Source organism: Protopterus annectens, chromosome 11.part0 (assembly GCF_019279795.1).
Source record: "Protopterus annectens isolate FY-2018-M chromosome 11.part0, PAN1.0, whole genome shotgun sequence".
Taxonomy (NCBI): domain Eukaryota; kingdom Metazoa; phylum Chordata; order Ceratodontiformes; family Protopteridae; genus Protopterus; species Protopterus annectens.
The window spans coordinates 474984985-475007008 of NC_056745.1; the positions used below are offsets into that span (position 1 = coordinate 474984985).

Below are 22024 nucleotides of genomic sequence, written 5' to 3' on the forward strand. Positions count from 1 at the left end.
GCATAAAGCAGACCAGGAGGCCAAGCATGCACCAGAGCATCTCTCGGGGATTCCCCGACTTGGGGAATTAAAGCGAAATAGCTGTTGCATTTGGTGTTTGAAGGAGAGGTGAAGAGATAGCAACAGGGCTGCCCCCATTTGGCAAAAATCTGATTTGCTACCTGCAGATTGAGAGACCACTCGTAAGGGGAAAGGATGGTGTGACAGTCTGTCCGCCAGGATGTTGGACTGTCCCGGAATGTGCGTTGCAATAATGGTTGGTGGAGATCGCCCATTCCCACACTCTCATGGCCTCTCAGCAGAGTGGGCAAGACCTGGTTCCCCCCAGTTTGTTGATGTACCAGACAACCGACATGTCAGTCTGGATCGCAATCGTCCCTACAGGAAGAAGGTCCTGAAGTGCTTGCAACGCTAACAGCACTGCCCTCATCTCTAGGACACTGATATGCAAAGAGGTCTCAGTGTTCCACGTGCCTTGGACAGTCCTGCCCGAAGAGTGCCCCCCCACCTGAGGCAAGAGGCGTCCGTGGTCACAGTGGCACGGGGAGGGGCCATAGAGAAGGGGCGCCCTGTGTGGAGGTCTGGAGATTGCAGCCACCACACGAGAGCCCTCTTGCAAGCCCTGCTGAGGGGAATGGGATGACTCTGAGGGTAGTGACGAAAAGACCACTGGACTTGAAGGATCCATTGTAAGACCCTCATGTTCAGACGTGCCATTGGCAATAAGTTGATTGCCGCTGCCACTGAGCCTAGAGCCCTCAGGACCAATTCCGCAGGAGGAGCTGAAGATAGGATGGCCCGCACATGAAGCTTCAGGGTTCGAAGTCGTTCTGGGGTTAAGAAGGCTACAAGATTGATTGCGTTTAACCTGGCCCCGATAAAATCTATGACCCGAGTCGGGGTGAGAAGATTTGTCCATATTTATTGTGATCCCTAGCCAGGGAGCAATGTGAAGAAAATAGTTCCTGGCTGTGCAGAGTAGATGCCTTGTCGGGGCGGTCAGGAGCCAGTCCAGGTACGGAAAGTCCTGAATTCCCTGGAGCCTCAGGTGGGCCACTATCACTGCTAACACTTTGGTGAACACCCTGGGGGCTGAGGTGAGACCAAAGGGGAGAGCCCTGAATTGGTAATGACTGGCTCCTAGCCGGAAGCGGAGAAACCTCCTGGATAGTCTGTCCATGAGAATATGGTAGTATGCACCCATGAGGTCTATAGAGCACATCCAATCTTTCTCCCGTAAGAGGGGGAGAATGGATTGAAGAGTGACCATCCGGAACTTCTCTTTGGTTACAGACAGGTTCAAGAGGGAGACAGGCTTGGCCTTAAGTCCCCAGTCTTTTTTGGCACCAAAAAGAACCTGGAGTAATAACTCTATCAGAGCTCGTCTGGGGGGACGTGTTGGATGGCTTTTTCTAGGAGCTGCTGAATTTCTGCAGCTGCGGCCTCCCTCTGATCGGGTGGGACATCAGGGAGGTGCTTGGGGAAGAGAGGGGGTTAAGAGAAGGGAATCTGGTAACCTCTGGATATGATGCAAAGCACCCAGCGGTCTGCTGTGATGGACTCCCAAGCTGCCAGGTGCCTCGAGAAACGTCAGACTGCCTCCAGAGTGGAGCAGTCAGGCAACCCTTCAGGGCTGCTGCGTGGGCCGATCAGGGAAGGGTTCTCTGGACCCAAAGTTCTTCGGGCCCCCGCCTCCCTGTCCTCTGCCACGGAAGGACTGGGGATCCGGAGCGGACTGGGACTGTTGCGACTTCCGGAACCACATCTGTCCCTTTTGGTTCCTGGAGAAGGACCTCTGGGGAGCAGAGAAGTGGACTCAGACAGCAGACGTCTTCCAGTCTTTTTCGCTCTGGACCAAGGTGTCGCAAACGGTCTTCCCAAATGGGGTAGGACCATCAAAAGGGGCATTTGCAAACGACCCGCAAAATCACAATGCCGGAGCCAGGCCTGACTCCTCATGACGAGGCCTGCTCCACGGGCTCTAGCGGCTCCCTCCGTGGCATGGGATAGTAGCCACATAGAAGTATTGGAAATGGACCCAAGAGTAGCCATACGGGTGAGTACAGCTGTTTGTCCACCGACGGACTCTGGGGGCGATGCAGCGTATTCCTTAATGAGATCCTGCTGCAGTCGAATAACATGTGCCATATAGTTCAGAGACCTAACAGAGAAGGACGCTGAACTAAACACCCGCTTCCCTAAGCGGTAGAGTGATCGGGACTCCTTGCCCGGGGGTGGACCGAGGGGCACTCCAGCTAGTTCCCTCTTAGTGGCCGCCGCCACCAACATGGCATCTACCGGGGGACCCTTGCTCCAATGGGGCCTATCCACAGGGGGACTGAGGATCCTGTCAGGGCGCTTCGGGACTGGCTCCAAAGTGTCCGGCTCCTTCCACGCCCTGGTGGTATCAGGTCCACCAGGGGGTGGCCGGAGGGGACACCCAAGAGGTAGAAGGGCCTGCTTCAAACACCTCCAGGAACACGGACTCGTCCGAGGTAGGCTTTGGGGCAGACCACCCACCTCTGATCCTGAGCATTTCCATGATGTCGCCAAAGGAGACATCCTTGGGGGGTGACCTTGGGGAGCCTTCCCCTTCCTCCAAATCAGTGTCTTCAGTCAAGGACTCAGGGGAGTCCACATGCCTCCTCTTAAACTTCTGCTTGTGGGGGATCTCCTGGGGGGGGGGGGCTGTCAGAGGAGGCCTCACCAGCAACATCCTGTTCCAAGGGAACGACCGGAGACATTGAAGCAGGCTGTCCCTGGGGCCGGGTGATGGAAATCGGAACCAAGAACCAACAGAGAAGTGCGGGGTGGAGCCGTGGCAAGGACCGGGGGCCTGGAAGCAGTCAACAGAGCCCTCTCCACCACGAATGCCAAGGGAGAGTGCCTCTCTGGGATCCAAGAGCAGACCCTCACTCTGATCCGACAGGCGGATCGGGGCCAGCGCCGAAGTGATCGGATCCGATGGACCAGTATGCTCAGACCTGGACGGCGCCAAAGGCGTACTGAAACCCTCGGATCCGAAGCTCCGCTCAGCTCTGAGAGCTTGGATCTGTCAAAAACTGACCAGACAGGCTCGAGGGAAGCGTCTGCGCCGAAGTACCCGAGACTGTCTGCGCTGACCCACCTCCGGTTCCAAAGCTGCCCGGCTCCGAACCCGGGAAGCGAGAAGGAGCTATCTGGGCAAAGAAAGGGGTTGAGCTCCCCCCCGGAGGGGGGGGGGGGCAGGAGCACTCCCATCTGCAATTGGGCCTGGAGGAACCTTCGCATCATCTGGTCCAAATCCACATCGGAAAGGCTGCGAGTGGATCTCGAGGCCACCGAGGCGGGATGGGAGTGCCGCCTCGATGACCTAGAGGGAGATCAGGTCTCCTCCTCAGGACCCGGTGAAAAACAGAGACCAGGAAGTCCTGGAGGGAGAAGACCGCTTAGCCAGGGGGCCGACGCGGAGGCCTCGGCCCTCCGCTTGTGGTGCTTCTCCCTCCTTTTGTCTTTCCTGGCCTCCCTCTCCTCCGGGCCTACAGCGGGAGGCCGAGTCCCGGCCGGGGGGAGAGGCAGGAGTGGCCGCCGAAGCCACGGTAGGACTGGAGGCCGAAGCCGAATCCGGGGGCAAGAGACCTACCAGGATCAGCTTGGATCTCTGGTCCTTAAGTGCCCTGCGGTTGAACGCCGCAGAGATGGAACACCCAGAGGAAAGGCGTCTAACCCCAAGGCACAGAACACACCGAGTGTGGCCATCAGCCGGTGAAAGCTTATGGCCACATACTGTGCATTTGGAGAAGATTGGTTTTGGGGCCTCAGACATTTTAAACTAAGGACACACTTGTTAGGCCCCAACACACGCACACAGACCCTAACGAACCAGCGAGGGAGAGGGAGGGAAAAATATATAACTAAAGCTAGAGTTAACACTAGGGTTTACAGACCAAGGGGATCTGAACACACCACACTCTCACTAAAGGGAAGAAATAAAATTTTTTGGTTCTCACAAACTAAGCGACCAAGCCTGGAGCTCGAAAATCCAGCTGCTGACAAGCGTGGCAAACTAGATTTGAGGTCAGTCAGGTTTGGCAGGGTTTATGGGTAGGGGGAGGAGCTCGGATCTAAGCTGTTGAAAACTGCCGGCTTGGATACGAAGTCGGATCAGATACCCATAAGTTGCTACACAAATGAAGTTAGCTACTTCAGATTCCTTGGTTCCAGCTTCCACTCATGTGGGTCCATGAGGTTTCTGCTTAGTCTGCCAGTGTATTTAGTTTTCCTGGCAGGAATTGAGCTTTTAGGAGTTACTTGGTAGCTCAGGGCTGTGTTCCACAATGTCATGCCTAGTCTGCACAGGTGGTAAGAAAGTGTACCCCCCTGCTTATGTACCACACTGCTTTGATTAACATACAACTGCATTTGACTGGAGTTCCATTTGCCCTGAATGCACTTCCCTGCCAGGTGAGCCCCCCTCCAATGCATAATCTGATGAGCGTTGGGGTTTGGCCGGCAGGGGGTGGTGTGAATGGTAGTACCTTGTTTTGGTGGCAGGCCTCTGCCCACCAAAGAAACTCTAGGCGTAGGCAAGGTATGAGAGGCATCATTGCTTCTAGATCCTGAGAATGTTGACACCATAGGCTTTTTAGATACCATTGTAGTTTCCTCATATGCAGTCTTGCATATAGAATCAGAAGAATGAAGGAGGCCATGAACCCCAAAGCTTGTAGTATTTGCCTTGGAGATGGTAGGGTTTTCGTGGACAATTGTTCGAAGTAGGCTGTCAAATTAATGTTTCGCTGGCGTGAGGAAAGCCATCTGGGAAGTTGTATTCAAGCTTGCTCTCAGGAATATGATTCGACAGGGTACAAGGTGTGATTTTTCGTTTATGGTGTACCCCAGACAAGTTAGCACCCTTTGTACAAAGGCCAGATAATTCAAAAGTATGTCCTGGCTTTCTGCCTGAATTAAACTATCATCCAGGTATGGGTATATTTGAATATTTCTTTGCCTGTAAAATGCGATAACTGGGGCTAGGCTCTGTGAATACCCTGGGTGCAGTAGATAAGCCAAAGGGCAGTGCAGAGAACAGGTAGTGATTGTAGCCTGCTTTAAAGTGTAGGTATCTTCTGCAAGATTCCCTGATTGGGATGTGCAGGTGTGCTTCTTTTATAGTGTTGCCATCCAGGCATCTTTTCCTAGCATAGGAAGCAACTGAAGTCAGTATCTTGAATTTTGGAATCACCAAAAAGGTGCTGATAGTTCCAGAATAGGATGCCATGAATTGTCTTTTCTGGGTACCAGGTAAAGTCTGCAGTAGAAACCTTGTCCTTTCCTCTTCTGGTACAGTTTGAATAGCCTTTGTGTTTAAAAGAGTATTTGCTTTTGAGCCTCTGCCCACTGATTTGGGGGTAGATCTGGCCAGCCTTTTGGCATTGGTAATGTGTGGAAGTGAAATATGTATCCTTGGGACACTATTTAAAACCCATTTGTCCTTTGTAATGAGTTTCCAGCTTTTGGCCTGTAGACCAGTCTTTCCCCCTAAGGGAGCATTCAGTTGAGAAGTGCTTGGAAGTTTTAAAATCAAGTCACTGACAGTTTTTCATAGGGGGGGTCTTACTACTACAAGATTTGAAAGCGGAAGCCCCCCCAACTGCTTAGTCGTGTGCGTACCCTGGGACTGAAACCTGTGATTTCTGTGGTGTCTAGGTTTGGATTGAGAAGGGCTGGAAGGAGCCAAAAAGGACCAATTCTTAGACGGCCAATGCCTACTAAATCTTGGAGGCTGAACTTGTAAGAAATCTTTAACAGTTTGCATAGATTTAGCTCATCTTCCATCTTTAAGAACTTCCTCAGCTTTGTTGCCAAACAGGCGGTCCTGATTTAAGGGTGCATCCAACAGCTCAGCTTTAACATGATCAGGCAAAGATTGCTCCTTAAGCCAAGCATGCCTTCAGAGTACAGACCCAGTGACAGCAGCTCTGCAAGAGGCCTCTAAAGAATCAAACCCACATTGCAAAGTATGTTTTCCAACCTGTTCAGCAGAATGCATTAAGTCCTGTAATTCCTTATTTTCAGCAGTCGGGAATCAACATTTTCTGTTCAAGCCATCCAATAATATGTTGTTGATACTTTATGTAAAACTGAGTTTAAGGCCCTAATGGCCAAGGCTGCAGAAGAGTAAACCTTCTTACCCCATCTATCCAGCACCCTGGAATCTCTTTCAGAAGGGGTAGGGTTTTTTGGCAGTAGAGGCCTTTATGACCTTGGGTCCCCTGTGAAATAGTCTCTGGATCTACAACAGGATTTTTAAAACGGAAAATGCACAAACCTCGTCGCACAAGTAGTATGCAGACAGAGCCAGTGAGCCCTGAAATAACCCAATGTGTGCTTTAAATCAAGCCAACACGTCCAGTTCAATTCTTCAAAGACATAATAGGGGCAGCCTGGCCAGATTTACTTAAAAGCAGAGTTGCTATGACAATTATGACTTGATGCCACTCATTGTCCAGGCTTAAATGACAGCCTTTCCATAAGCAGTCTGCTTAAATTGAGGCTCTTTAGAGATGAAACATTCCCTTTAGATATGAATATTGTACAAACTTTTTTTTAAATGGCCTTCATACCTGTTGCATATGTACACGAAATTTATTTTACTCCTAATGGATTTTTTAACTATGCATTTTTTACATACATATTTTTTTAAAAGCATTTATATATACACACTTTTATTCTTGTGTTTAACAGTTTGGGGTGTTGACATTTGCAGTTTTTATATGTATTTTTATATTTATACTGTTTTCTGCTGAAACATGTGTAGTGTTTGACTTCTGTTCCAGAAGACTTTCAGACTTGGGAGTGGTTTTCACTAATCCAGGAAGTGATGTCATGTAAGATTTCCTATTTAAAACAGTTTACTTCCTTAATTTCCTTGTATCTGATGAAGTTCCTGCTTTTATTTTTGGAACAAAAGCACTTGTACCTTCTTTGTTTGAATAAAGAACACATCCTTATACTGAATTGTACTGAACTGGACATGTTAGCTTGATTTAAAGCACATTGGATTTCAGGGCTCACTGGCTCTCATTGCCTGCATACTGCTTTTGTGCGAGGACTTTGAGGATTTTTAAAAAGGAACTTTAGTCAGGAACCCTGTAATATCAGTCAGGTTTTCTGGGAGCAGGAGGCAAAGAATCTGGGCCAAATTAGATTCCAAAAAGGCATCAACAATGTCTAGTACAGGAGGTATAGCTAAAGACCTATGCCGAGGAAAGAAGAAATCCCTAAGCCTCTCAAATCAGAAAAAATCCTGGCTTTCCCCAGTGGAGTGTGCAAGGTTTCACCAAAAGAAAAATCCTCTGGAGGGGGAAGCAGAGGGAATACAGTCCTCTGTATCAGAATCTTTATAAGAGGAGGGTAAATCCAGATAATCAGAAGAATCAGAATCCTGGTCAGAAGATTAATAAACAATTTCAGTCCTAGGCCTCTTAGAGGGTGGTTATCTTCCCCTGATTAATGTTAAGATCTTCAGCCATTCATTATTTTTTAGGAATACAGGCCTGAGCATGCCGTTTTCTATGTATGGTTCGAGGTTTAGGCCTTAAAAGGAGGCGATTTAATATGCAAGTCTGTAGGCCTGAATACACCCTCAGAAGCCAGTGCCTGCACAGCGGCTCCAGATTCACCCAAGGTAGAGACATCCACAGGTTCCACAGTTGAAGCATCTCGCTGCATACCAGACTCCAAATGGGTCTCAGCATAGGCCTGCAAATCAGAAGTAGCAGGCATCAGGGGCTGCAAAAGCACCAGAGTACCAGCGAACTGGCAACTGGCTTAGAGGCAGTCGGCAGCTTTGGACCTAGGCGGCCTGTTTTTTTGGAATTCTGGTAGTCTGATGGCTTAGACGACATTTCTGGACAACTGAACAGAGAACAGAAATATTTACAAGTGAAAATATGACTGCATTGATTAAATAAAATCACAAAACTGACAGCAAGGTACACTGTGATCAGGGCCTAGGCAAGGAATACAGTACAAATTAATATCTTTGAAAGGTAATTGCTTTACACAAGAAATGCAATTAACTTTTACTGACATCAGTAAGGGAGAAAAAAAAAAGTTTCCCCAATGGGGTATTTAGCTTTAGTTGAACACATGTTCTGAAGCTCAAAAATGAAAATTTCAGGAGTCTGCCGACTAGCACTTGCTAACTGCTTCTGCTTCGGGCACCGCACGGCAAGAAAGATTGATGTAATTGCTTCAGCTGCATGTTTTACACCCCTGATGGCCTGACGTCATGGAAGGGACAGCAACCAACGAGTACCAAAGACCGTTAATCAGGCCGACAGGGATACTGCAAGCAGATAGCCAAGTGCGATGACTGCAACAGTGAAACACTAACATCTGATAATGCAGACCTGCATGGAGCCTGCCCTGAAGTGTAGGTATTTCTTGCACAATTCCCTTATTGGAATATACAGGTAAGCTTCCTTTAAGTCTAAGGTTGCCAAACACTAGCATAGGAAGCAGTTTAAGTGTTAGCATCTTGAAGTTTGGGATCATCAAAAAAAAGTGTTTAGAATAGAGAGCTCCAGGATAGGATGCCAGGAGCTGTCTTTTCTGGGTACCAGGAAAAGTTTTGAATAAAAACATTGTCCCTTTTCTTCTGCTGGGACAGGTTGAATAGCCCTGATACGACAGAACCTGCTGTTGAGCCTCTGCCCACTAATTTGGGGGTAGGTCTGGCCAACCGTTTGGAGTTGGTGGGGTGTGAAGTGGAATCTGTATCCTTGGGAAACTATTCAAAACCCATTTGTCCTGGGTAAAGCGTTCCCAATTTTTTCACATGTAGGGCAAGCTTTCCTCCTACGGGAGGAGGCAGCTGAGCAGGGCCTGGAAGGGCTAAGGTTAAGTCATTGTTCCGTTTTCCTGTAAGGGGGGGTGTCTTACTACTCCCCCCCTGCTTTGGAAGTGGGAGCCCCCCACTGCTTAGGCCTGTGCGTTGCCCGAGACTAATCTAGGTGGTCTGCTGTTCCTGGGTTTGGACTGAAGGCCTGGAAGAGGCTGGAAAGAGCCAAAGGCCAATGCCTACTAAATCTGGGAGGCTGTACTTGCAGGAAATCTAACAGTTTGCATAGATTCAGCTTTTTCCTCCATCTTTGAGGACTTCTGCTTTGTTGCCAAACAGGCGGTCCTGGTTTAAGGTAACATCCAGTAATTTAGCTTTAACATGATCTAGCAAGTTTTACTCCTTAAGCCAAGCATGCCTTCTAAGTACAGACCCACTGACTGCAGCCCTGCAAGATGCTTCTAAAGAGTCAAAACCACACTGAAAAGTAGGTTTACCAACTTGTTCTGCAGAATGCATTAAATCCTGTAATTGTGTTCAGTAGTCAGGAATCATTTTCTGTTGAATTAGTCCCATAATATGTTGCTGGTACTTTAACATATGAAACTGGCAATTTAAAGCCCTAATGGCCAAAGTAGCAGACTTGTATACCTTCTTACCCCATCAGTCCAAGGCTCTAGAATCTCTATCAGAAGGGGTAGGTTTTTTGGCAGCAGTAGTCAATGCTCTTTGGTTCTTGGGAAATGGTCTCTGGACCCGGAGTAGGATTCTTGAAGAACTTGCGAGTCAGGTACTCGCAATACCCATCAGGTTTTCTGGGAGCTGGAGGCAACGTGTCTGGGGAAGACTAGATTCCAAAGCATCATCTACAATGTCCAGAACAAAAGGGATAGCTAAAGGCCTGTGTTGAGGGAGGAGTAAGAATTCCCTAAGCCTCTTTTTGGAGTCACAGTAATCCTGGCTTTCCCAGCAGAAATGCTCCCCAAGTGTGCAAGGTTTCACCAAAAGAAAAATCCTCTGGAGGGGAAGCAGAGGAAAGAATCCTCTGCATCAGAATCCTCATAGGTAGACAGGGGCAAATCCTGGTAATCAGAAGAAATAGATTCCTGATCATAAGAATCAGAAGGAAAACCAGTTCTAGGTCTCTAAGGGGGAAGGCTGGCTTCCCCTAATTTAGGTAATAAGGTCTTCAGCCATTCTAAGCATTTGTTTAAGCATATGGGCCTGAGCATGCAGTCTGGACGTTGGTTTCCTAGAAGTGGGTCGAGATTTGGGCCTGGAGAAAGATGGCATCAGTTTAAAATGCAAGTCTGTAGGCCTGAATACATCCTCAGAAGCAGGTGCCTGCACAGTGGCTCCGGACCCATCCAAGGTTGAGACATCCACAGGTTCCATAGTCAAAACAGCATCTCGCAGCATACTGGACTCCGAATGCGTCTCAGTAGGGTCCTGCGAAAGTAGCAGGTATCAGGGGCTGCAAAAGCACCTCACTGAGTACCAGCGGACTGGCAACTAGCTTAATGGAGTCCGGCAGTTTTGGACCTATGCAGTCTGTCTCGTCTTTAACCTTACGTTTTTTTTTCAGATCGGTAGTCTGATGGCTTACCAAAGCCATTTCTGGATAGTTATACAGAGTACCAAAATAATTTGCTGCGAATATAGACAAACAGTTCAGGGGTTGAACAAGGCACAAAACAGACAGCGGGGAACATTGTGGTCTGGGCCTAAGCAAGGAATGCAGTACGAATGAAAATCTTTGAGGTATTGCTATCCACAGGTAATACAATTGTTCACTTTTACTGACAATGGTTAAGAGCAAGAAAAAGGATCCCCAACAGGGTACTTAACTTTTTTGAAGACTTCGGTTCTGAAACTCAAAATGAAAATTTCAGGAGTCTGCCTACTGGCACTTGTGAACTGCTTCTGCTTTGGGCACCACACAGCAAGCAAGACTGATGTAATGGCATCAGCTGCATGTTTTCCATGATGTCCGGTTGTAAGGGGTATAAGACTGCATCAGACGCAGAAATCCAAAACTCTGGTGTATTCAGGCCGTCTGAGGGCTACCTGCAGGCAGATAACCAAAATGTAATGACTGCAACAGTGAAACACGAACATCTGCTTCTGCAGCAGATAGTGTATCTGGCTACCTGTGCGGCCAGTGACAATTTGGAAGAAATAGATTTAGCTGGACAGTCTGGGGTGGTAGCCAACAAGGTGGAGGCTTGAGAGATTAGGTCTAGGGTATACTTCACCATGCGGTTCGTTAGTTTATAGCCCTGAAAGCCAGGGTAGAGGAGGGGTATACCATTTTCTCCATCCTGTCCATGGTTTTGCTGTCTATCGGATGGCAGTAGGGAAGCAGAAAGCAATTGCCTAGACTGTCTGGGGATACTGCAACAGCTGGGTCGGCCAAAGGTGGATTTATGAGGAACTTGTAGTCATCAGGGACTTTGTAAAACCTACCAGGCCTCTTGGGGGCAAGAGGTTGAGACTCTGGGTTCTTGGAAACCCAAGTGAAGGCATCCAAGAAAGCTGGGAGTACTGGATGGATGGCTGAAGGTAAAGGTGAGTCAAGCTGCAGAAGCTCAAAGCATCTTTACTGGGTTTCAGAGACTAAAGTATCCCACTTGAAATACTTTCATTTTTGAGATAGTCTCCCCAAATGAAAAATCCTCAGGTGGGGAGTCCCCTTCAAGGGTCCTCTTCAGGTGAGTAATAGTCTACGGGAGAGGCAATCTGTGAAAAGTACAGTTGTGTACCTACCATAAATGTAGATGTTAGAGTGTATTCACTGTTGCAGTTCATTACTTGTGGGTTATCCTGCTGGCAGGCTACCCTGTCGGCCAGAATTCCAAAGTCTAGGTCCGGCGTCTGTTGCTGTCGCCTCTTCCCTGACGTCAGTGCACCAGGGGTATAAGATGCAGCAGACACCATTTTCTTGCCCCAGATGTCAGGTGCCCCCAAATTGGTAGGCTGAAAAATATGCCAATAAAAATGCATGCACAAAAATAACATTTCCTTCATCTACAAGCAAATACACCAAATAGGTTGTATAGGATAGAGAAGTGCAGATAAGACCCAGCAAAGAAAAGGGGGATGGTGGGTAACCTGGACTGCAACAGTGAGTATTAACATCTACATTTATGGTAGGTACACAACTGTACTACGTTCAGTGTTTCACTGTTGCAGTCATTACTCTTGGGATGAATCCCAAAGCTGAGGATGGGTGGCTGAGCTAAATAGGATTAGGAGAGGCTATGAGGCCCTGCAGGACTGCAGTGGCAAAGCCACCTCTGGACTTAAAGAGGTAAGTGGTAGTGCTTTGTGAAGGTGCGCACTGAACTCCAGGTTGCAGCCTCTAAGATATCTTTGGTTGGTACTCCTCTGAGGAAGGCTGCTGAAGTGGCTGCTGCTCTGGTGGAATGAGGCCTAATGCCCTTAGGTACTGAATTGCCATGTTGAGAATAGCAGAAACAGATGCAATGGCCTATCCATTTAGAAATAGTCCGTTTTGAGATAGCCTTTCCTTGTGACCCTGCAGCATATGACACTAAAGGTTGCTCAGTCTTTCTGAAAGCTTTAGTTCTGCCCAAGTAGAAGCATAGCTGCCTATGTCCAAAGAATGCAGAATTTTCTCACCCTTGTTCTGTGGATTTGGATAAAAGGTAGGCAAGTGAATGGTTTGGTTGAGGGCCACACTGGACACCACCTTAGGCATAATGTAGGGTTTTGTCCTCAGAGAAACCCTGTCTGGATGAAAAATGATGAAATGTTCCACAGCGATGAGTGCTTGCAACTCCTCACCTTGCAGAGGTTATTGCTAGGAGCAGAGCTGTTTTCCAGGATAAATTTTACATCTGCTGTTGATGCTGGCTCGAAAGGAGGCAGTGAGTTTTTCCAAAACATAATTGAGGTCCCAGGCCGGAATTGGTACTCTTTGGAGGCCTAATATTTTTGGCCCCTCTGAGGTACTGCCTTATTAAAGGATGAGAAAAGATAGGTGGTTCAGCATTGTAATGGGCTGAAATGGCAGAGGCATGAATCTTAATGGATGAGAAAGAAAGGCCTTTGTTCAGCATCTCAGTTAGGTATTGTAAAATCAGAGGGATATTTGGTACACGGATCAATGCCTTGTTCCAAGCACAGAATCTCTTCCATTTCTCTGCATAAGATTTTCTGGTACTGGGCCTCCTGGCCTCCAAGATAATATCCATAACAGCTTTTGAAAGATGAGTGTTCTGAATGGCTACATTATCCGCCATGCTGCCAGATTTAAGGTCCCGAGTTGGCTGTGCAGGATCCGATTGTTTTGTTGGGTCAGCAAGTGAGAAGTTTGAGGCAATATCCATGCTGGACCTTGAGACAAGCTCTTTAGGATTGGGTACCAGTGCTGGTGTGGCCAATCTGGTTCAATCAGTATCATTTTTGGCTTCTCTTCTCTGACCTTTAGGAGTACCCTGGGAAGGAGAGGCAGTGGAGGAAAGGCATATACTGTTAGATGTTTCCAGCTGAAGGATAGGGCGTCCACTTTCCATGCTTGCTTGTGATAAATCCTTGTGCAAAATCTCTGCAATTGGCAGTTGAGGGGAGGCAAATAGATGTCTGGGCATCCCCATTTCCTTATTCTGAAGACTTGTGGATCCAGTTTCCATTCGTGGGGATCCATGAGGTTTCTGCTTAGTTCATCTGCCAGAGTATTTGTTTTTCCTGGCAGGAATTGTGCTTGCAGGTGAACTTGAAAAGCCAATGCTGTCCCATAAGGTCACTGCTTGTCTGCAGAGGGGGTAGGAATGTGCACCTCCCTGTTTGTTTATGTACCACATGACCGTAGTATTGTCTGTTTATCAGTAACTGTCCTGGATGAAGCAGGTCCTTGAAAGCTGTCAAGGCATTTTGAACAGCTAGCATCTCTTTTTGATGTGAAGATGCATCTGGTTTGCAGGCCATGTGCCCTGAACACATTTTCCTGCCATATGGCCCCCAGGCATAATCTGATGCATCCGTTATCAGTGACTGGCTGTGGGTAGACTGAATGGCAGACCCTTGTTGTGGTGACAGGCTTCTGCCCACCATTGAAACTCCTGTTGTAGGCAGGGAATGAGTGCAATTACCGTCTCCAGGCTGTGGCAATGCAGAGTCCAAACACTTTTTAGATACCATTGTAGTTTCCTCATATGCAGCCTGGCATATGAAATTAGTAGAATGCAGGATGCCATGAAACCCAAGGCTTGCAGGATTTTCCTTGCAGATAAGTGGGGTTTTGCTGCCAATTTCTTGTAGTCAGATGCTTTTGTCTGGCATGAGATAAGCCATCTGGGCAGTTATATTTAAGCTTGCACCCAGGATTATCATCTCTTGAGAGGGCACTAGTTTTGATTTCTTTTCGTTTACTGTGTACCCTAGGCCAGTTAGTCTTTTTACGAATGCCAGATGCTTTAGAAGAATGTCTGTTCTCTGCTTGAATTAGGAAGTCGTCCAAGTAGGGATATATTTGAATTCCTTTTTGCCTGCAAAACGCAATTACTGGTGCCAGGCATTTTGTGAAGACCCTGGGCGCAGTAGATAACCCAAAGGGCAGTGCAGAGAATTGGTAATGCATTGAGCCAGCTATGAATCTGAGGTATATTCTGCAAGACTGATTGGGACATGCAGGTATGCCTCTTGGGTCCAAAGAGGAGCCAAGCCTTCTTGCCCAGCATGGGCAGTAGCTACTGTAGTCAACATCTTGAATTTTGGAACTTCCAGAAACTTTAGTATAGACAGGTCCAGTATTGGTCTCCAGGTTTTGTCCTTTCTGGGTACTGGGAAAAGTCTAGAGTAAAATCCTTGCCCCTGCTCTTGTGGTACTTGCTGAATGGCCCTCATGTCCATGAGGGCTGTAATTTGTTTTTGTGCCTCTGCCCATTGATTGTGTGGCAGGTCTGTCATACCTTTTGACGTAGGTAGTGTGTGCAAATGGAACCTGTAGCCTTGGGACACTATGTTCAGGACCCATTTGTCTTGGGTAACCATTTTCCAATTTGATGAAAAAAGTGCTAGTTTTCCCCTTAAGGGGGTTGCCAAAAGAAAATTGCTTGGATCTGGTAGAGGAAAGCCATTGGGACTGTTTCCTGTAAGGCTGTGATTCATCTTCTCCACTTTTGGAGGTAGGCGCACCCCATTGTTTAAGCCTGTATGAACCTTGGGGCTGAAATCTGCCTCTGGGATGCCTGTATCTGCCCCTTTGTGGCCTGACACTGGAAAGGACCAATTTTTACAAGGCCAGTTCCTGCTAAACCTGGGTGGCTGTACCTGTAAGAAATCCGACAGTCTGCATGGATTTTGCTTTATCCTCCATTTTTTTCAACACCTCTTCTGCTTTAGTACCAAACAAAGTATCATGCTGTAATGGTGCATCTAATAATTTTGCTTTAACATGATCAGGCAGATTGTTCCTTTAACCAAGCATGCCTTCTAATAACAGAACCTGTAACAGCAGCCCTGCAAGAGGCCTCCAAGTGAATCATAACCACATTGCAAAGTATGCCTTCCCACTTGCTCAGCTGCATGCAATAAATTCTGCAATTCCTTGTTCTCTGAACATTCAGTATTTGTCAACAATTTCTGTTTAAGCAGAGACATTAAATATTGCTGATATTTAAGCATATGAAAAGTACAGTTTTGTACCTACCATAAATGTAGATGTTAGAGTGTACACACTGCTGCAGTCATTACACTTGGGTTATCCTGCAGTCAGGCGGTTCCCCAGTCGGCCTGAGCTCCAAAGTCTTGGTCCAGTGTCGGTTGCTGTCGCCTCCTCCCTGAAGTCAGTGCGACAGGGGTATACAAGATGCAGCAGACACCATTTTCTTCAGTTTTTCTTGCCCCAGATGTCAGGCAATTCCAATTGCTAATAAAACACACAAGAAAAGCAAAAAACAACTTACAGCTGCCAGCAAATACTCCCCATAGGTAGTAAGGGTAGAAGACAGGTACGTACCAGCCAGTAAGAGGGGAAGGAGGGAGGGTAACCTGGACTGCAGCAGTGTATACACTCTAACATCTACATTTATGGTAGGTAGATAACTGTACTATGTTCGTGTTACTGTTGCAGTCATTACACTTGGGTAGAATCCCAAAGCTGAGGAAGGGTAGCAGAGGAAGGGTGGCTGGTTCTACAAGGAATTAGGGGAGGCTATAAAGCCCTGCAGCACTGCAGTGGCGAAGCAAGCTCTGGATTTAGAGTATAGAGGCAGATGGTAATGCTTGGTGAAGGTATGTACAAAACTCAAGTTGCTGCTTCCAAAATATCCTTGGTAGGTACTCCCCTGAGGTAGGCAGTTGAAGTGGCTGTTGCCCTGGTGGAGTGAGATCTAATGCTGCTAGGTACAGGTTTTCCATGGTATGTGTAGCAGAAATGTATACAATGACCTATCCATTTTGAGATAGCCTGTTTTGAAATGGCTTTTCCCTGTGCTCCTGCAGCATATGCTACCAGTAATTGTTCATATTTTCTGAACACTTTGGTTTTATCCAAGTAGAAGCGGAACTGCCTGTGAATCTCCAAAGAGTGCAGTAGCCTCTCCCCTTTATTCTGTGGTTTAGGATAAAAAGTTGGCAGATGAATAGTTTGGTTTAGAGCCACACTGGATACCACCTTTGGCATAAAAGTAGGGTTAGTTCTTAAAGACACCCTGTCCTGGGGGAAAATGAGGAAAGGTTCCACTGCCATTAGTGCCTGTAATTCTGAAACTGTTTGTGCTGATGTTATTGCCAGGAGCAGAGCAGTTTAAGAGATATATTTCAATTCTGCTGTGTTGGCTGGCTCAAAAGGAGGTAAAGTTAGCTTCTCCAAAACAAAAGTTGAAGTCAAGTTGGAGTAGGTGCTCTACAGGGCGGTCTTGTGTTTTTAGCCCCTCTGAGGTACTGTTTTAACAGGAGAGAAAATTGGTGGATCCGTGTTGTAATGAGCACAGATGGCAGAGGCATGGATCTTGGATGAAAAGGAGAGTCCTTTGTCCAGCATCTCAGTTAAGTATTTTAGTATCCGAGGAATGTTTGACACAAGAGGGTCAAGGCTGTGAGCTTGGTTCCAGACACAGAATCTTCCATTTATCCGAATAGGCTTTCCTGGTACTAGGCCTTCTGGCCTCCAGAATGACATCCATAACAGCTTTGGAGAGAGGCATTGCTTGCCTGACTAAGGAATCTTCCATGCAGCTAGGTTTAAGGTCTTTAGCTGGCTGTGTAGTATTTGTTGTGCTGAGTCAGCAGATGTGGGCTTTGAGGCAAAATCCAGGATGGGTCTTGTGCTAAGCTCCTTAAGATTGGGTACCAGTGCTGGCGTGACAAGTTTGGTGCAATCAGGATCATCTTAGTCTCTTCCTGCCTGGCTTTTATGAGTACCTTTGGCAGGAGGTAGTGGTGGGAAAGCATATACTTTTAGGTTCTCCCAGCTGAATGAGAGCGCATCCACTTTCCAGGCTTTTGGATGGTAACTCCTTGTGCAGAATTTTTGTAGCTGGCAGTTCACTGGGAATGCAAACAGATCTATGTCCGGGCTCCACTATTTCTGTGTTATTCTGAATATTTGTGGATTCAACTCCCATTCCTGGGGATCCATGACGTTTCTGTTTAAGTTGTCTGCCAGTGTGTTTTTGTTTCCTGGCAGGAATTGTGCTTGCAGATGAACTTGAAGGTTTATAGCCGTGTTCCACAAGGTCATAGCTTGTCTGCATAGGGGGTAGGAGGGAGTGCCCCCTTGCTTGTTTATGTACCACACAACTGTGGTGTTGTTTATTGTAGTTGTCCTGGATGCAGCAGGTCCTTGAAAGCTATAAGCGCATTTTGTACAGCTGGCATCTGATGTGAAGATGCCTTTCTTCTGTGGGCCACGTGCCCTGAATACATTTGCCTGCCATGTGTGCTCCCCAGGCGTAATCCAATGCGTCTTGTTTGTCAGCGTTTGCCTGGCTGTGGGTTGTGTAAAAGGCTGTCCCTTGAGGTGACTAGCTTGAGCCCACCATTGAAACTCCTGTTGAAGGCAAGGGATTAGTGGTATAACTGTTTCCAAACTGAGTGTTGAGACCATACATTTTTTAGGTAACACTGCAGTTTCCTCATATGCAGTCTGGCATATGGAATTAGTAGTATGCAAGATGCCATGTAACCAAAGGCCTGCAGAATTTTTTTGCAGGGAGTTGGGTCTTTGTTGCCATCAATTGAAAGTATTGAGTTAGTTGTCCTTGTTCGTCTGGAGTGAGAAGCCATCTAGGCGGTGTTCAAGCTGGCACCCAGGAATATAATCTCTTGAGGGCACTAGTTTTTTCTTTTCGTTGTGTGTACCCCAGGCAACTTAACTGTTTTACAAATGCCAGATCCTTTAGAAGAATGTCCGTGCTCTCTGCTTGAATCAGGCAGTCGTCCAGATACGGATAAATTTGAATCCCCTTCTGTCTGCAAAATGCAATTACTGGTGCCAGGCACTTTGTGAAGACCCTGGGTGCAGTAGCTAAGCCAAAGGGCAGTGCAGAGAATTGATAGTGCATTGAAACCGCTATGAATCTGAGGTATCTTCTGCAGTTTTGTCTGATAGGGACATGCAGGTATGCCTCTGAGGTCCAAAGTCACGAGCCAAGCTTTCTTGCCCAGCATGGGAAGAAGCTGCTGTAATGTCAACATTTTGAATTTCGGAACATCCAGGTAAGTGTTTAGAGATGAAAGATCCAGAATGGGCCTCTAGGCTTTGTCCTTTCTGGGTATCAGAAAGTCTTGAGTAAAATCCTTGTCCTTGCTCCTGTGATGGTACCTTTTGAATAGCTCTCATATCCATGAGTGCTGTAATTTGTTTTTGAGCCTCTGCCCATTGATTTGATGGCAGATTTGGCATTCCTTTTAACCTTGGCAGTGTGAAAGTGGAACCTGTAACCTTGAAATAAAATGTTGAGAACCCATTTGTTTTTGGTGATCACTTGCCAATTGTGGTAGAAGAGTGCCAGTTTTTCTCCCAAGGGGGCTGCCAATAAGGATTTGTTTGGCAGATGTAGTGGGAAGTCATTGGAGCTGTTTTTTATATGGTTGTGGCCTGTCTTCCCCTTCTTTCTGGCCTAATGCAACCTATTGTCGAGGCCTGTACGTACCTTGTGTTTGACTTCTACCTCTTGGACGTCTATCTACCCCTTTGAGGTAGAATTGGAAAGGACCAATTCTTAGTTTCATAGTATAGTACTAGGCTATCTGTCCTGGGGCATTTGTAAGCCTAGCCATAGTGATGTGGCTTTTGCCACCCCATGAAATGGTACAAAATGTACAGAATAAATCTAGAATACTGTGCCTCTCTAGTAGTGACACAGTAAAGGTTCCCTTATATAATAGAATTAATTTACTGTGCTCCTGTCTAGCAGTGACACAGATGTGACCCCTGGGGTAAACTTACGATCTCCCATCCACTCATCAAGATTTCTCTTAAGACAGTCAGTGAGGGGCTCTGCCTATCTGAACTGGGATCCTGTTCCAAAGCATGGGAAGCCTCTGGGTTATGAATCTATCCCTCCAGCATGTCCTATTCATACTTGTGCCGAGGTTTAAGTCTTTAGCTCTCGTGGTCCTGATGGATTTGGATTTGAGGTGGAGCATGTCCATCAGATCCTGATTGGACATGGCCTTGTACGTCAGGCAGAGATCACCTCTGAGTAGGCGGTATGCTACTGAATAGAGCTGAAGTTTCTTTAGTCTGGCAGAATAAGACATATGTTGGAGACCCTTGATCCTTTTGGTGAGGTACTTTTGTGGTCTCTCCAGCTGTTGCAAGTGCCGGGTGAGGTACATACCAAATGGGGCATTGTACTCTATCATGGGTCTGATGAGGGAGGAATATAGGGGTACAATGACATCCTTGGATCTGGATGTGAAACCCTTCATGATGAGGTGTGCAAGGTAGAATGTTTTTCCAACCACTTACGTGGGTGTCAAATGAGAGGTCGCTGTCTACTTGGGTCCCTAGGTCTCTGATTACTTTTTCCGTACTCAGTGGGTTGTTGTCTATGTGATAATTTGTGGGTACTTTGTTTTTTCCAAAAGGGATGACTATACATTTTTTGGCATTTAGTTTAAGGCAGTGACTACGGCACCAGTTGTCCGTTTCGGTGAGGCCTTTTTGTAGGATGTGTGCATCTGCTGGTGTATCAACTATGGCGCCTAGTTTGCAGTCATCTGCGAAGTTAGTCAGCCACAGCCCTCCCATGTTTGCTTTAACATCTGAGAAATAAATGCCGAAGAGGGGTCCCAGGACAGATCCCTGTGGGACACCACTTGACTGGCTTTGAGTCTGACATTGCTCCAGCGATTTTAACTTTATGGGTTCTGTCCTTTAGCCAGTCTGCAACCCATCTAGTGACATAAGGGTTTACTTTAAGCTGTTTAGCTCATCTATGATGCCCGAGGCTAGTCAAGCTTATGGGGCGGTAGTTTCCAGGGTCTGTAGAGGCACCCCCCCCCCCTTGTGGAGTGGGACCACTGTTGCTGTACGCCAGTGTTCAGGTACATATCCCGAAGTAAGGCTAAGGTTAAATAGCATTTTTATGGTGGGTTTAGCTCCTCTTGGAGTTCATGTAACCCGCACCCCGGGATACCGTCAGGTCCCATTGATGCTGTGTTTTTTGCTTTGTTTAGGGCGGTTCTCACTTGGACATCTGAGATGACAGGGAGATTACATTCAGCTGGGATAAGTATTTCTTCTTTTGGGGGTGAAGGAGGCGAGAAATTTGCACTGAACCAGTCAGCCAGAATGTTAGCAATATCTGTGGGTTCAGTGTATTTTTTTTGTTGTTGTGAACCAACTTTGAGCACATCTGAGGGTTTCCGCCCAGGTTTCTAACATAGCTGAAGGCTTTGTGGTTATCTTTAGTGTCCTTAGCGATTTTTCTCTCAAAGTTTGCCTTGGATGTTTTTATGAGAGAATGTAGTTTTCTGCTAATGTTGATCAGAGATGTCTTCCCTTCATGGGATTTCGCTCTGACGTGCAGTAGCTTCCTTCTTTTGTTATACAATTTGTTTATGGCTGAGGTCCACCAGACAAGATGCTTACATTTGGTGAAGGACTTTGATTTGTTTGGGATTGCATGATCCATGCATTCTTGGAGATGTCCATAGAAAGCATTTGTGAAGGATTCGGCATTGTGGGATGTGGTATCCACTGGCACAGTGGGCTTAAAGGATACCATCTCAGTCTTAAGAGTGAAGTCTGCTTTTGAGAAGTTTTTCACTGTGGTCTTTTGTGCTGGGGGTGGCGGTGGGATATGTATATCCAGGGTGATTAGTTTGTGGTCAGATCTCACTAGTGATGGGTATATTTCCAGTGTGGAGCATTTTGTCCATGTTTGTGATGGTCAGGTCTAGTATATTATTCTCCCCTAGTGGGAGAGGTGACTAGTTGTTCCAGTGCATTTGAATTTATGAATTCCAGGAACCTTTGGGCTAGGGTGTTAGGGCTAGAATAATGTACCCAATCTATGTTTGGATAGTTGAAGTCTCCCAGTATGATGGTATTTTGTGATACATTCATATCCTCCAATGTCTTCAGGAAGACTGAGTGGGGTTCTTGAGATTGGGAGGGTGGTCTGTAACATGCTACCAGTAGTATAGCAGTTTTGCCTATGGTTAGTTGCACCTGTATGGTGTCTGATGCTTCATGTGTTGCTACTAACCTGGAGGTGTGGGTGTCCTTTATGAATATGGACACTCCCCCTTCCCTGTGGTTCGGCCCGGGTTTTGGGGCCGAAAAGCATGATACGAGGTATAGCCTGGTAGCGCTGGGGTACTCTCAGGAGCCTTGAACCAGGTTTCAGTTACTGCACAGACGATGTTCTCCATGCTGAGGAGTGCATCAAGTGCCTGCATCTTGAGATTTGGTCTTCTGGCGTTGAGCAGCATTACCCTTAGTTTTTTTCCATTTTTGTTTTCTAAGGAGGTGGGTTTGTCTTTTGAGCCTTGCCTAAAAAAGGCACTATGGGAATGGCAAGAGCCTTAGCCAATATCCAGAAGCCCAGTGGTGACAGGTGTAAGCCATCCCTTGCGAAGCAGGCAGACAGACATTGGATCCCCATAGAATGACACCAGTACTTGAGCCAATTGTTAAAGCCGATCATCTTGTCTTTGTATTGTGGTATCATTCTTGGTGAGGGCAAGATGCTGCTCAGGGTCATACCAGCCTGGGCT

The 22024-nt window shown here is 46.9% G+C and overlaps 1 protein-coding gene across 1 annotated transcript in view; it reads right to left on the reverse strand.

Annotated features, from left to right (window-relative positions):
• NAP1L1 (nucleosome assembly protein 1 like 1) overlaps positions 1-22024 on the reverse strand; it is a 1039563-nt gene that overhangs the window by 604236 nt on the left and 413303 nt on the right. The window lies entirely within an intron of this gene.